The sequence below is a fragment of the Nuphar pumila genome, chromosome 6 (assembly GCF_984573655.1).
Source record: "Nuphar pumila chromosome 6, dmNupPumi1.hap1.1, whole genome shotgun sequence".
Taxonomy (NCBI): Eukaryota; Viridiplantae; Streptophyta; class Magnoliopsida; order Nymphaeales; family Nymphaeaceae; genus Nuphar; species Nuphar pumila.
The window spans coordinates 44885772-44898824 of NC_143254.1; positions in this window are offsets into that span (position 1 = coordinate 44885772).

Sequence of the window (13053 nt, forward strand, 5' to 3'; positions counted from 1 at the left end):
TTTGCCCGGCAGGGTGTGCTTTCTCTGGGCATCGAACCGAAAAAGTAAAATACGTGAAAGACAGAAAAAGAAATCAATTACAGCGCAATGAAACCATGGAGAGAGAGAGAGAGAGAGAGAGAGAGAGAGAGAGAGAGAGAGAGAGAGAGCAATTAGTGAATAAGGTAAAAGAAAAAAGAAATGTTTGACCCGATTCAGAAGAGACGGTTGTGAGAAGAGGAGGATGAATTGGGAAGCCCAACTCAGAGGGGGTAGGTAGGCGTTGGGCGAGAGAGGCAGAGAGTTACATGGCGTTGGTTTCGCTCGATTTTTGGAGCCCAACAATGAAAATTTTAGACCAGTAATTGACGTGACAATAGTGGTCAAAATTCAGAGTGTTTTTTGCTAAGCCTGGGACAGAGACAACGGGGTGGTGGTGAGGGCGGAATTCTTGGATGTCAGTAACGGCCAGAATTTGAAGTGTAGCTCCAAGGGGTCACGCAGTTCTTTTGGTCGCCACAGCGACAAAAGTTTAAAACGGCAAAAAATATCGGCAGCCAAAAACTCGCTAGAAAAAGCAAGTTTTCCACAAAAAAAATAAAAAAAAACTCTCATTTTTATGGCAAAATATAGGCAGTAATAAACAAATTTAAAAACAATAATTTTTTGGAGAGATGCGAATAAAAGAAATTTAAAAATAAAACACACACTATCTTTCAAGTAAAATAACCGTTAAAAACATAAATATGACATTATTTGTCACACTAATTGGTTCTTCGGACTATGCTGTCAAGGGGTCAAGTATTCGACCCATCAGGGTTTACTCAAATAACCAGTTGCCTGATTCGAGTTAGGGTTCCGGTTTTTCCGGGTCAAGAAAATGAAATTTGAAACCCAAATCCATATAATTTAACGAGGTTACACTACAACAAAGCAGTAGATTAGCGACGACCACATTCCATCGCTAATCCGTCGCTAACATGGTTAGCGACGGATTAGCGACAACGAGGCGACAGTATGCTTACGTCGCGAATATTTCGACGCTAACTGGCGACGGAATTATTCCGTCGCCAGGTCCGTCGCTAATTGCGACAGAATAACGAGCGCTATATTCCGTCGCCAATCCGCCGGTACTCAACGTCGACCACCGCTTGGCGACGGATTTACTTCCGTCGCTATGCTGTCGCTATATTAATATGAATAGCGACGGATGGTTCCGTCGCTAATCCGTCGCAAACACGAAAAAAAATTAAAAGAAATTTATTTGAAAATTAATTACCGAGAACTGTACAATTTCTATTTCCTGTACAATTTATATTTCCTGTAAATAAAAAACAAACCACACAAAAAAAATCATATAACAAGAATCTACAACAATTAATCGTTCCACCTTAAAATTAAGAAGTTTAATTATTTACAATTCAACAATTACAATTAGGAAAAATAAAAAAAATAGAACTTCTTCAACACAGTCCTCTAATCATCGCCAAGATTTTGTGTGTCTTCTTGTTCATTGTCTTTATTTGTCCCTTCAGCTCCACTACCCTGATTATCGCTAGCAGCCTACACAAGAAAAAAACAATCAGTATTGCTAAACAAAATATAATGAAATAAATTACACACTATATGTGATTCTATCATGTGCTCATGTGTGATCTAAGGCAATAAAAAAACTCTATATGTGATTCTATCATGCTCATATGTGCTCTAAGGCAGTAAAAAAATTGAATATGTGATTATAGCATGTTCATATGCGTTCTAAGGCATCTAAAAAAACTCTATATGTGATTCTACCATGCTCAGATGTGCTTTAAGGCAGGCAAAAAACTATATATGTGATTCGATCATGCTCGTATGTGTGCTAAGGCAGTAAAAAAATTGAATATGTGAATATAGCATGCTCATATGTGCTCTAAGGCATACAAAGCCAAAAATTTTATATGTGATTCTATCATAAATGATATATAACATATTCATATATGTTCTAAGGCAGTAAAAAAACTCTATATGTTATTATAGCATGCTCATATGTGTGCTAAGGCAGTAAAAAAACTGAATATGTGATTATAATATGCTCATATGTGTTCTTAGGCAGTCAAAAAACTGAATATGTGATTATAGCATGCTCATATGTGTTATAATGCAGTAAAAAAAACTTTATATGTGATTCTATCATGCTCATATGTGCTCTAAGGCAGACAAAAAGTTATATATATATATATATATATATGTGATTCTATCATGCTCATATGTGTGCTAAGGCAGTAAAAAAATTGAATATGTGAATATAGCATGCTCATATGTGCCCTAAGGCAGGCAAAGCCAAAAATTTTATATGTGATTCTATCATAAATGATATATAACATGTTCATATGTGTTCTAAGGCAGTCAAAAAATTGAATATGTGATTATAGCATGTTCATATGTGTTCTAAGGCATCTAAAAAAACTCTATATGTGATTCTACCATGCTCAGATGTGCTTTAAGGCAGGCAAAAAACTATATATGTGATTCGATCATGCTCGTATGTGTGCTAAGGCAGTCAAAAAATTGAATATGTGAATATAGCATGCTCATATGTGCTCTAAGGCAGTCAAAAAACTGAATATGTGATTATACCTGAGAGGGACCTGGAATCGAAGATCCCCTATCCTGAACAGCGGCCTTGATCTCATTTCGGAGAAAGGGGGTGACGGTGTATTGAAAGTAGTTATTCAGTGATTCATTAATGATCTCGCGTACATCATCACCAGAAAGAATAGTCGGCTGCTTGGAGCTTATGTCGGTGCAAGAAGTCGGTGAGCCGTTACTGGAAGAACCAATAACTGGTGAAGTGTTCATATTACTCCCAAACCCGAACACGCGACCTTTTTTGGGTTCACCTGCTGCAGTCACCCATGCTGTAAGATCAAATGATGGATGCTGAGTAGCGTCTTCGCCATATCGCTCTACCATCTGTTGCTCATATGCCTCCTACAAAATAATGTTTAAAGTATTCATTAATAATTAATGATAACATTATGATAACTTGCATATATATTGCAATGATTATTAATAGAATTAATACATACCGTTGTCGTTCTCGCCTTCTCTGATACGAAGACTCCCATGGTCTTCCGTTTATGTGTTTCTACAAACACATCCTTATATGGTACACTGCCTCCTTTTTCTGCTTCCTGCGAAGTTAAATGACAAAAGATTTAGTACACAAGTTTGCAACAATACTTATAAAATTAATATTATATATTGATGAGTTACCATTTTCTTTAGGTGGCTCCCAAATGTCTTAGATCCACCTGTGTGTAGATGGGCTTCGGGCATCTTCGATCGATTTTGTGAAGCCTTCGCAGAGCGATTTTTAAATGCATCTCCCGCCCACTTATCGCACATTTCATCCTAGTAATCTCTCCTGATAGTAATAGGACCATGGCCCTTCCACAGTAATGGATCATCTACTACGCCAGATGCTTTTTTTACTGCAGTCTTCATAGTGTGCAGCATGTCTGCAAATCGATTGACAGCCACCTTCTGCCACACCTTCCTTGCATCATTTTCTTCCACCGTAGTTGCGAAGCGATTCGAAGCCTACAAATATTTTCAGAAAGTTAGTAGACATTGCTTAAATAAATTAAATATGAAACACATTAACTATGGGGAACAACTGTATACCATGAATGAGGACCACAATCTGTCTAACACCTCCTTTGGGTACTCTTTCCATTGAGCAACTGGTCCTGGTAGATGTTGAAGAAGTGAATTCCTAATCTCCCGTACTACTTCTTGTGGCTCAAACCTCGTGCTGCACATGAATTGTTACACAGTAAATATCAATATAAAATATTTAAAAGATATGCAATAATTGAAAACAAAATACTTACGGTCGATTATCGATATACACTATTCGAATGAGTCTTCTTGTGCCAGCCTGAGAAAACCCTGTTTCCTGTATTGGCTGTTGACTTGTGTGATCAACTGGTGTAGGTGGGTCATGTACAGGCGCAACATCATCTGTAAAAAAATACATTAGAAATTCTCAGAATGTGCATTTGAACTAATCAAGCATCTAATTAGTTATATGATATACCTATCACAGGAGCCCGTGAAGATGAAGGCTGAGCCTGGCTACTACTGGATGAGCGACCACTATAACCTCCACGAACCATATTCTAACAAATAACATATGTCATACAATACATTCAAATAATTCACATCAAGTATTACAATGCAATCAAGTCATTCACATCAAGCATTGCAATGCATTCAAATAATTCAAATCATTGGCATCAAGTATTGCACTAATTCAAATCATTCGTTAATTGCATAAATTATAATACATTCAGATAATTGAAATCATTCACATCAAGTATTACAATGCATTCGAATCATTCGTATCAAGTATTACAATACATTCAAATAAAATTTATGATCATTCACACCAAGTATTGCAATACAACTCACATCAAGTATTACAATGCATTTAAATAGAGGTTTGTAGTATAAGATTTTGCTCACTAGCTTGAGAATTCTTCCTCGTCACTAGTTTGACTTTCTTCTTCTTCTTCTTCATTGTTTGCCCATCCACTTGGTACATCATTTGGATCACATTCCTCTATGAATGTTTCATCGGCCAATGGAGATATGACATGCATATCATGCGCAACATCGTGACCATAAGCGAAGTCATAGACATCATCTGATTGATAGTAATCACTGTCTTCAGCTAACTCATCTTCCTGTAACTGATCATACTCGGGGTATAGTTTGGATTTCACCTTGCAAACTGCCCACCATTCATTTCTATCTGACTTTTTTATACTCGGATATGAAGTATAATAAACTTGTTGAGCTTGCGAGGCTAATATGAATGGTTCATATGTTCCAAACCTGGATTTATGATTCACCTCCACAATGCCTGAAGCTTTGTCGAGTCTTGTTGCAGTTGGATTAAACCAATGACACTTGAATATCGTAACCCTGTTATTCATGCCTAAGTCAACTCCATTATTTCCTCTATAACACCGTAGTAATCATGTTCATTTTCACCGTAGCTGCTACCCTTGACACACACGCCACTATTTATCGTTGATTTGTTTATACCATAGTTTTTTGTATGGAATCGATAACCATTTACGATATACTCGTTGTAGCATTGCACAACTTTGGTCGGACCATTTTCTAAATCACATATTCCTTGATCTTTAACATCACCATTGCGAACCTACGCACAAACATAAACAATGATTGTGATCACGATCAATTAAGTAACTTAGTGTTGTTTATAAGTACAAAATTTATGTTAGCTTCTTTACCAACTGTTTCAACCACTCCACAAACTTAGTTTCACGTTCTTTTTGTACTTCTGCATCAGTGAGATGTGAAACTTCGTTTTGCAACTCTAGATCAAATCGTCTGCAAACCACAAATACTTATATTACCGAGCCATGTATCCACATATAGAACATAAAAGGATTTATAATTGAGTTGCATATACATATACTTACTCGATGTATGGGTCGATCGCTGAGCAATTAAAAAGAATATAGATGTGTGCTGCATCTTGCTCTCGATCTGTCAATAGCCTTGATCGGCAACTACCAAATGCATGCCCAAGTGGTTGAAATATCTACAGCTTGTCAGCTACAGTTACTTGTTCTCCATCATCGTTACGGGGCGGGCATGTGTAACATGTTGGAATATGAGGTTCGAAGTACATAGATGAGAAATTTCAAATCTCTTCTAAAGTGTACGCCTCACAAATAGAGCCTTCTACTCTTGCTTTATTACGAACCTTTTTTTTAGGTCGAACATGCATCTGACAAGAATATACATTTCAAATTTTAAATATCTGTCACTAAAGAGACAAATATAAAAAAACATATACCTTTCAAATGGGTACATCCATCGATATTGCACAGGGCCACCAACCCTTAGTTCATATGGCAGATGTATGATCAAATGTTCCATAACATCGAAAAATGCTGGCGGAAATATCTTTTCTAACAGACAAATAGTGGTGATGACAGAGTCCTCGAGATTCTTTACATCTGATGCAACGACCTCCCGTGCGCACAATGTTCTGAAAAATCTGCTCAACTCAGACAATACCCCCCATATAGGTTTGTCTAACATATCATGGAATGCTAAGGGTATCAATCGTTGCATAAAGATATGACAATCATGGCTCTTCAACCCATATAACTGTCCATCGTCAATCTTCACAGCCCGAGCAATGTTAGAGACATATCCATCTGGAAATCTCAGTTGTCTCAACCATTGACATACATGTTTTATTTGATCAGGTCCGAGCACGTACTTCGCCTTTGGTTTCAGTACTTTGCCATTGTACTCTTTGAGTTCCAATTCTGGTCTTTTACATATTAATTTTAAATCCATACGGGCCTTCAGATTATCCTTCGTTTTTCCTTTAATATTCATTACTGTATTGAACACATTATCAAACACATTTTTCTCTACATGCATCACATCCAAATTATGTCGTATCAATAGGGTCGGCCAATACGGTAGTTCCCCAAAAATAGATTTTTTTGTCCAATTGTGATCTTCCCAAATCCACGGAAGGGTGTAGGACTGCGGGCATCTGTTAATACATCTGGAAAGTATCGCAATCTTCTTAGAATCTCTATGCTAGACAATCTTGAGGATGGACCTTCCGTTTCAGTTGTGCCTGCTTTAAATGCATTCTTTTGACGTCTGAACGGATGATCGCTAGGTAGAAATCGACGATGACAATCAAACCAGCAAGGCTTCCTTCCATGTCTCAATCTAAAAGCTTTGGAATCCTCCATGCAGTACGGACAAGCCAACCTCCCATGTGTGCTCCAACCAGATAACATACCATATGCAGGGAAGTCACTGATTGTCCATAGAACAGCGACCTTCATATTGAAATTTTGTTTTTTATGGGCATCATACGTGGTAACACCGTCATCCCACAGTACTTTTAATTCATCAATCAATGGCCTTAGATATACATCAAGATTTTGGCCAGGTGAGGTCGAACCAGGGATCAACAGAGACAAGAAAAGATTTGGACGTTTCATACACAAGCTTGGTGGAAGGTTGTATGGAGTTACAAATACTGGCCAGCATGAGTATGAAGTTGATCTACCCCCAAATGGATTAAATCCATCTGTACATAGACCGAGTCTAACATTTCGCACTTCCATTGCGAAGTTCTGATAAGTACGATCAAAGTGCTTCCAAGCTTCAGCATCAACAGGATGCGTGATCTTGTTTTCATCGTGTCTAACTTTATTTGCATGCCATCTCATGTGTTTAGCTGTCCTTGAAGACATATACAATCGCTGCAATCTAGGAGTGATAGGAAAGTAGCGGAGCGACTTGTATGAAACTTCCTTTGATCTCGTGCTACCATTGCCTCTTGTCTTTGGCTTGAACCGAGGATGCCCATATGACGGGCATGATATGTCGTTTTCCTGCTCCTTGAAATACAACATGCAGTGATTTGGACAAGCATCAATCTTTTTGTAACCCATACCTAGAGCGTTGACCATAACTTTCGCACGATAGAAATTTTGTGGCAATTTCTCATCTTTAGGCAACATACTCTTCACAATCATGCACAAACGGTCAAAACATGATTGACTCAAATTATACTCGGACTTCAAATTCATTAGTTGAAGAACTACAGACAAGATAGTGTGACTCTCACAACCGTTCCAAAGTGGCTCATCAGCATCTTTAAGTAAATCATAAAATCTACTAGCTGCATCGTTTGGTGATTCTTCATCTACGGCAGTTCTTACATCACTAGAACTCATAGCAGAACCCAGTTCTGTTCCTGCAGCATCAAATATCAAATTCGTATATGGATTATCGTGCACCACATTCACCCGTGCATCAAAATCGTTTCTAAATTCTTCTCCATGAAACGTCCAGTTCTGATAATCACTCACAAAACCCTTCCTGTATAGGTGATGTCTAACGCCATGAGGTTCTACAAATCGATTATTCTTACAAATCTTGCAGGGACACCTAATCCGACCTGTGGGATCTACCGTACTGACACTTGCCATTGCAAATTCAATAAAACTATCGACACCATCCATATATTCATGCGATAACTCATTGTCCACTATCCTACGGTACATCTATTCACGGTTTGCAGTCATTCTGTCATATGATGTTACGAATAGTATCCTAACCAGTTAAAAGAGAACCATCAGAATGCTATGATGAAGAAAATATCAAATTTATCATGCAATATATGATGTCATACAATCACAAGAATTTTGATGCATGCATTGATAACTTAATATTTTCATGTGCAAACTATTCATGACACGATACATTCATTTGAAGCATGCTTTCAGTATACAATTTCACATGGAAGACATAATCAAATTGAAAGTAACTACATGTAAGCATGTATACAATCACATCAAACATTGCAATACATCGAAATAATTCATATCAAACAAATGTCAAACATGTACCTGCAGCAAACACACTTCAATATCCCACTAACTACTACCATGCATAGCATGGACTCCGTACTCCAAAAATAAGAACACTTCTATTCTCATACATTAAAATCATGCTCAGCATGATCTCCGAACTCCAATAAAGCAGTCCTAGATATCAACAACTAAGTGAGTGTGTGAACAATAAAGTGTTACATTTAATAAATTAAATAACATGTGATGCGCTTGCATCACTTACTCACCACGGGTATTTACCCGATTTGCATTGTTTTTGTCACTTACTTACCACGGGTGGCGGGGCACAAGCGAGTTCCGTTGAGAAATCTGCAAAAAACATTGTGTTAAAATGAATATTAAAGCTAATTAGGGAAACACAAACACTTATGCAATGCAAAAAACAACTAAACTGTTGATGATATATCTAATTATGAAATGCGATGAAATAAAGTGAAAAAGAAGCATTGATGATATATTTTTTTAAACTAGCGTCTTCCCCTAAAAAAAAAGGGAGAAAAATTATAAGTGCACTCCGAACCTTGTTTTTGAAGCTTGAACATCAAATTGTAGTGAGAACTCAATGAAAAAACTAAAGGCTAATTTTTCAAATTGCTCCCATGTTTTCAGTATAATTCAAAATTGCACTAATGTTACAAAACTTTTCACCCAAAGTAGGAAAAAAAAGAAATCTGATTCTTTCATGCTTGATGCACACATTCATGATCATCACCAAAGTGGAAAAAAGAAAAAAAAAATTAACACAAGCATATGGAATCTTAAGGAAGAAATGTGATTTTCATGATTCCAATAACAAACCAAGCAAAAGACCCACAACTTGAAGGTTTGAGGGACCAACGTGAGGGCGATGGAAGGATTGTGGATCTTGAAAACGTGCACACAAGGGACAGCGAACAGGCTGGCGAGGTTGCGTGGATGAGCAAGACCTCAAGCCTGACTGAAGTGAGGAATGGAGGCTAGGCTGAGGTGAGCTCACCTCAGGGGAGGCTCAGACGTGAACCTGGCCCAGGCGAGGGCTCGACCCTGGCCTCAATGAGCAAACCTTATGGCTCGAGCATGAGGCTGGCTCAAGCGAGGACTCACCTCAGGCTATGAGCCTGAGGCAAGCTCGGCTCAGGCGAAGCCTCACCTCAGGCCATGAGCTTGAGGCAAGGCAAGCTCAGGCGAGGTTCGCCGCCGATAGCCCGGGCTCAACCTCATCGGCCATCGCCGGGGCGTACAGCGTGAAGAAGAAGAAGAAGAAGAAGAAGAAGAAGAAGAAGAAGAAGAAGAAGAAGATGCAAGTGATTACCTGCGCGTCGTCGGGCGGTGGCGGGAGGTTGACGGGGAGTGGCAGCTGGCGAGCGCCGGCTGGCGAGCGGCAGCGGCTGGCGAGCGGCGGCGGCCAGACGGTGGCGAGAGCCGACAGGCGGCGGGAGAGAGAGGGCGGCGGGCGAGAGCAATACAGCGAAACAGGAAAAAGAGAAAGAGGGATGGGATTAGGGATTTACGCGACATTTAGCGACGGCTTAGCGACGGAATGTTTCCGTTGCTAAACCGTCGCTAAATCAAAATACAAAAAAAGCGACGGAATATATTCTGTCGCTACGCCGTCGCTAATTAGCGACGACAGAGTTCCCTCTCTAAATCCATCGCTAAAATGGTGTTCTTGTAATAAAAAGTAGCGACAAAAAATTATAGTCGCTAATCCGTCGCTAAGTAGCGACAGATTAGCGATAAAAGTTGTTTCCTCGCTAATCCGTCGCGAATTAGCGACAGATTCTATCTCTAGCTAATCTGTCGCTAATTAGCGACGAAAAAAATCCGTCGCAAATGTCCGTCGCTAATTAACAATTTTCTTGTAGTGTTACTTTCACTAAAAACAATACATATCAAATACTTTCAGGTTTGATACGAAAATCATAATTCAAATATCACCAGCATATTACTGGGCTCGAGTTCAGGACAATGTGAAGAATATTTGGATTGGTATTTTTTAAGCCCGTACCCTAGTATTCAGGCTCGGGTTGAATCAAGAGCCCGTCACAATTAAATCTGAGCCACTGACAGCCACTCAAAAGTACAAAAGACTAAAGTACCTTTATTCATGTGTCCAAATTGCAATTATATTCCCGTTGCCCAATCACTTCTCATCAATCTTGCCATGTGATGCTCTTGGTGGACCGTTCATTTTGACTCAATATCAGGTCCATATTAGGTTGGCTCACTCTTGCCTCGTATCAGATCATGGACACCTAGCTCCATGCTGCGTCCCAAATTAAAAAAGAGTAACTCTAAATCTACCATATCAACTTGGATTGGTTCAAACTTGAGCCGAGCCCGTATGAAGTCATCCACTGACCTCAAACCTCATCAATTATGTCATAATGCAAATAGGGCTGGGAAATGAGATGAACTGCGCGTGGCCCAGCATGTGTTCAGTTCATAAATAGTTTGTTCAAAACTTGTGAAATTGGCTTGGCAAACTAAACATGAACAATGGGTGTGTAGTTGGGTTTAGCTCGTACAAGGTCTTTAACTAGTAGTAAACACATTTTTAAATATATTTTATATTATAAAGTGCACATGGTTGAAGTGTTTGACATGAAAGCAATAAGTTAAGAGTTTAAACCCTATTACTTATAGTTTTGAAAGTGTCACAGGTTAAATTCCAAGGCCAAATTTATCGTCTTTCAAGCCAAGGAACACCCGTGCAGCACTAGGCCTCCCGGCCTAGTCAGCCTCACAACACGTGTTTTCCGCACGTAATCTTCTTACATAGTGAAACTTTAACTTAGCGAACTTTTCTTTCTTTTAAGAAATCCTTTTGACATGGTTATCACGCATCTGATAGCCACTTACGTGCATAACCGTCCCATACCGGCTAGCACCTCCAACCAAATGGCCAAACGTATCTTGCTGCTCACACAGGTAAGTGTACGTTGTCATAGGCCAAAACATGCCTATGCGTCACTACCGACTTAACCAACATCCAACGCGGGTCTTAAGGAGCATGCCACATCCCCAAAGCCTTTATTGTTGCATGCCAAGTCCCCAAGTATCATTGCGAGCCACTTTTCTTTAATTCCAGTCACCCAAGCCAACAACGAACGGATGCCTTAGCCTCACGTGATACGGTCCTCGTTGGATCGTACTTCTTTAGGATCTATTGCCAATGGATGTCTTCTTGATTATCAACAATTCTTCAAATTTTAGGGTTACAAAAGCTTTCAATTGACTAGGATTGACTTTCAACGGACTCACGCACCTCATGTGCAGGTCAAGCTGAACTTCAAAGATGTTGATCCTCTAATTGAGGGAAGATCAATTCTTCAAATCATTCAGCACACTCTATGCGCAGTTGATTTCCATGAGAGGATGACTGATCGCTTGATTAAATGGATGGATCCTGTTAGATCACAGTTGTAGCTTGATCTTATTAGACCTAGCATAAATATACATGTTGAACATTCTGCAGGTTGAGAAGGTGAGCTGCAGAGGCTGGAAGAAATGACATGAATCTTTAATTGTCTCCTAAGAGAACAATTGAAGCATAATCCTCCTTAGAGACCTATCTCCTTGCTGGAGCCCAAAGATCGATTGATCTTATTACTAAAGAGGATAGACTCTCACTCTCACTTACAAGACTCAAGGTTACTTCAGACATAAAAAATCCCTTTATTACAAATAAGCAAGCTTATTTATAGCGCTCACTAAAGTGGATGCCAGCATATTAGGTGGCCTACACTTCCAGTCATGCTGTTGTCATTCTTTAAACTTCAGCTGAAACCACTCGACCTTGCTGAGCTGCAACTCACTCTAGCTTTGGCTGCACCGGTTTCTGCCATGCTTGGACTCGGCTGACCTGGTTGCTTAACCGTCTCTTGAGCTAACTGGCTCATCCCTACTCTATTGACTTTGGCGCACTCACATAAGCACCCATCCTCTATCCAGCTGCCTTGCTGCCCTGCTAGGTTGTCCTCGCTAATTGGCTCACACGACTAACTACCTCACACTCTTAGCCTAAGTGATGGCCAACTTACCCTTGCGGCTGCATCCATGCCCTTAGCTGTTGTTCTTAGCTAACCACATGATCAATCTTATACATCAAAAGGCTTTGCTGGCCTTGCGCCTCGTGCTCATGCATCTATGATCTTCACGTTGCTGCACATTGTGCATCTGCCTTCCTTAGCTCGTATGCCTTGTGCTGCTGAACATACTTGGCTTATAACTGATCAAGGCTTAAGCTCTCATATTCACTTAGCTGTTATAAACTTTCATTCTCACTTGACCAATTCGCTGGCGTACTACACTTGTCTGGCCAAGCTGCTGCTTCTAGGACTTGATCTAGCCCATCAACACAAGTCTTTTAGGTTGTTTACAACTTGGCTATTGCCTATTCCAAGCCATTTTTCTTCGGTTGTGTGCACTATACAGTTGGCTAGCTGCCCTATGAGACAAAGGCTACAAATCGCTAGTGAGGTCCGTATCATACGTGCCATAGAACGTATTGTGACTCCATGCGCATGGCACAACAAAACCTCACCGTCAAAGGGACAAGGTTTTTTCAACCTCAGTCTGAAGACCAGTTGATGATTGAACACCATAGCGAAGA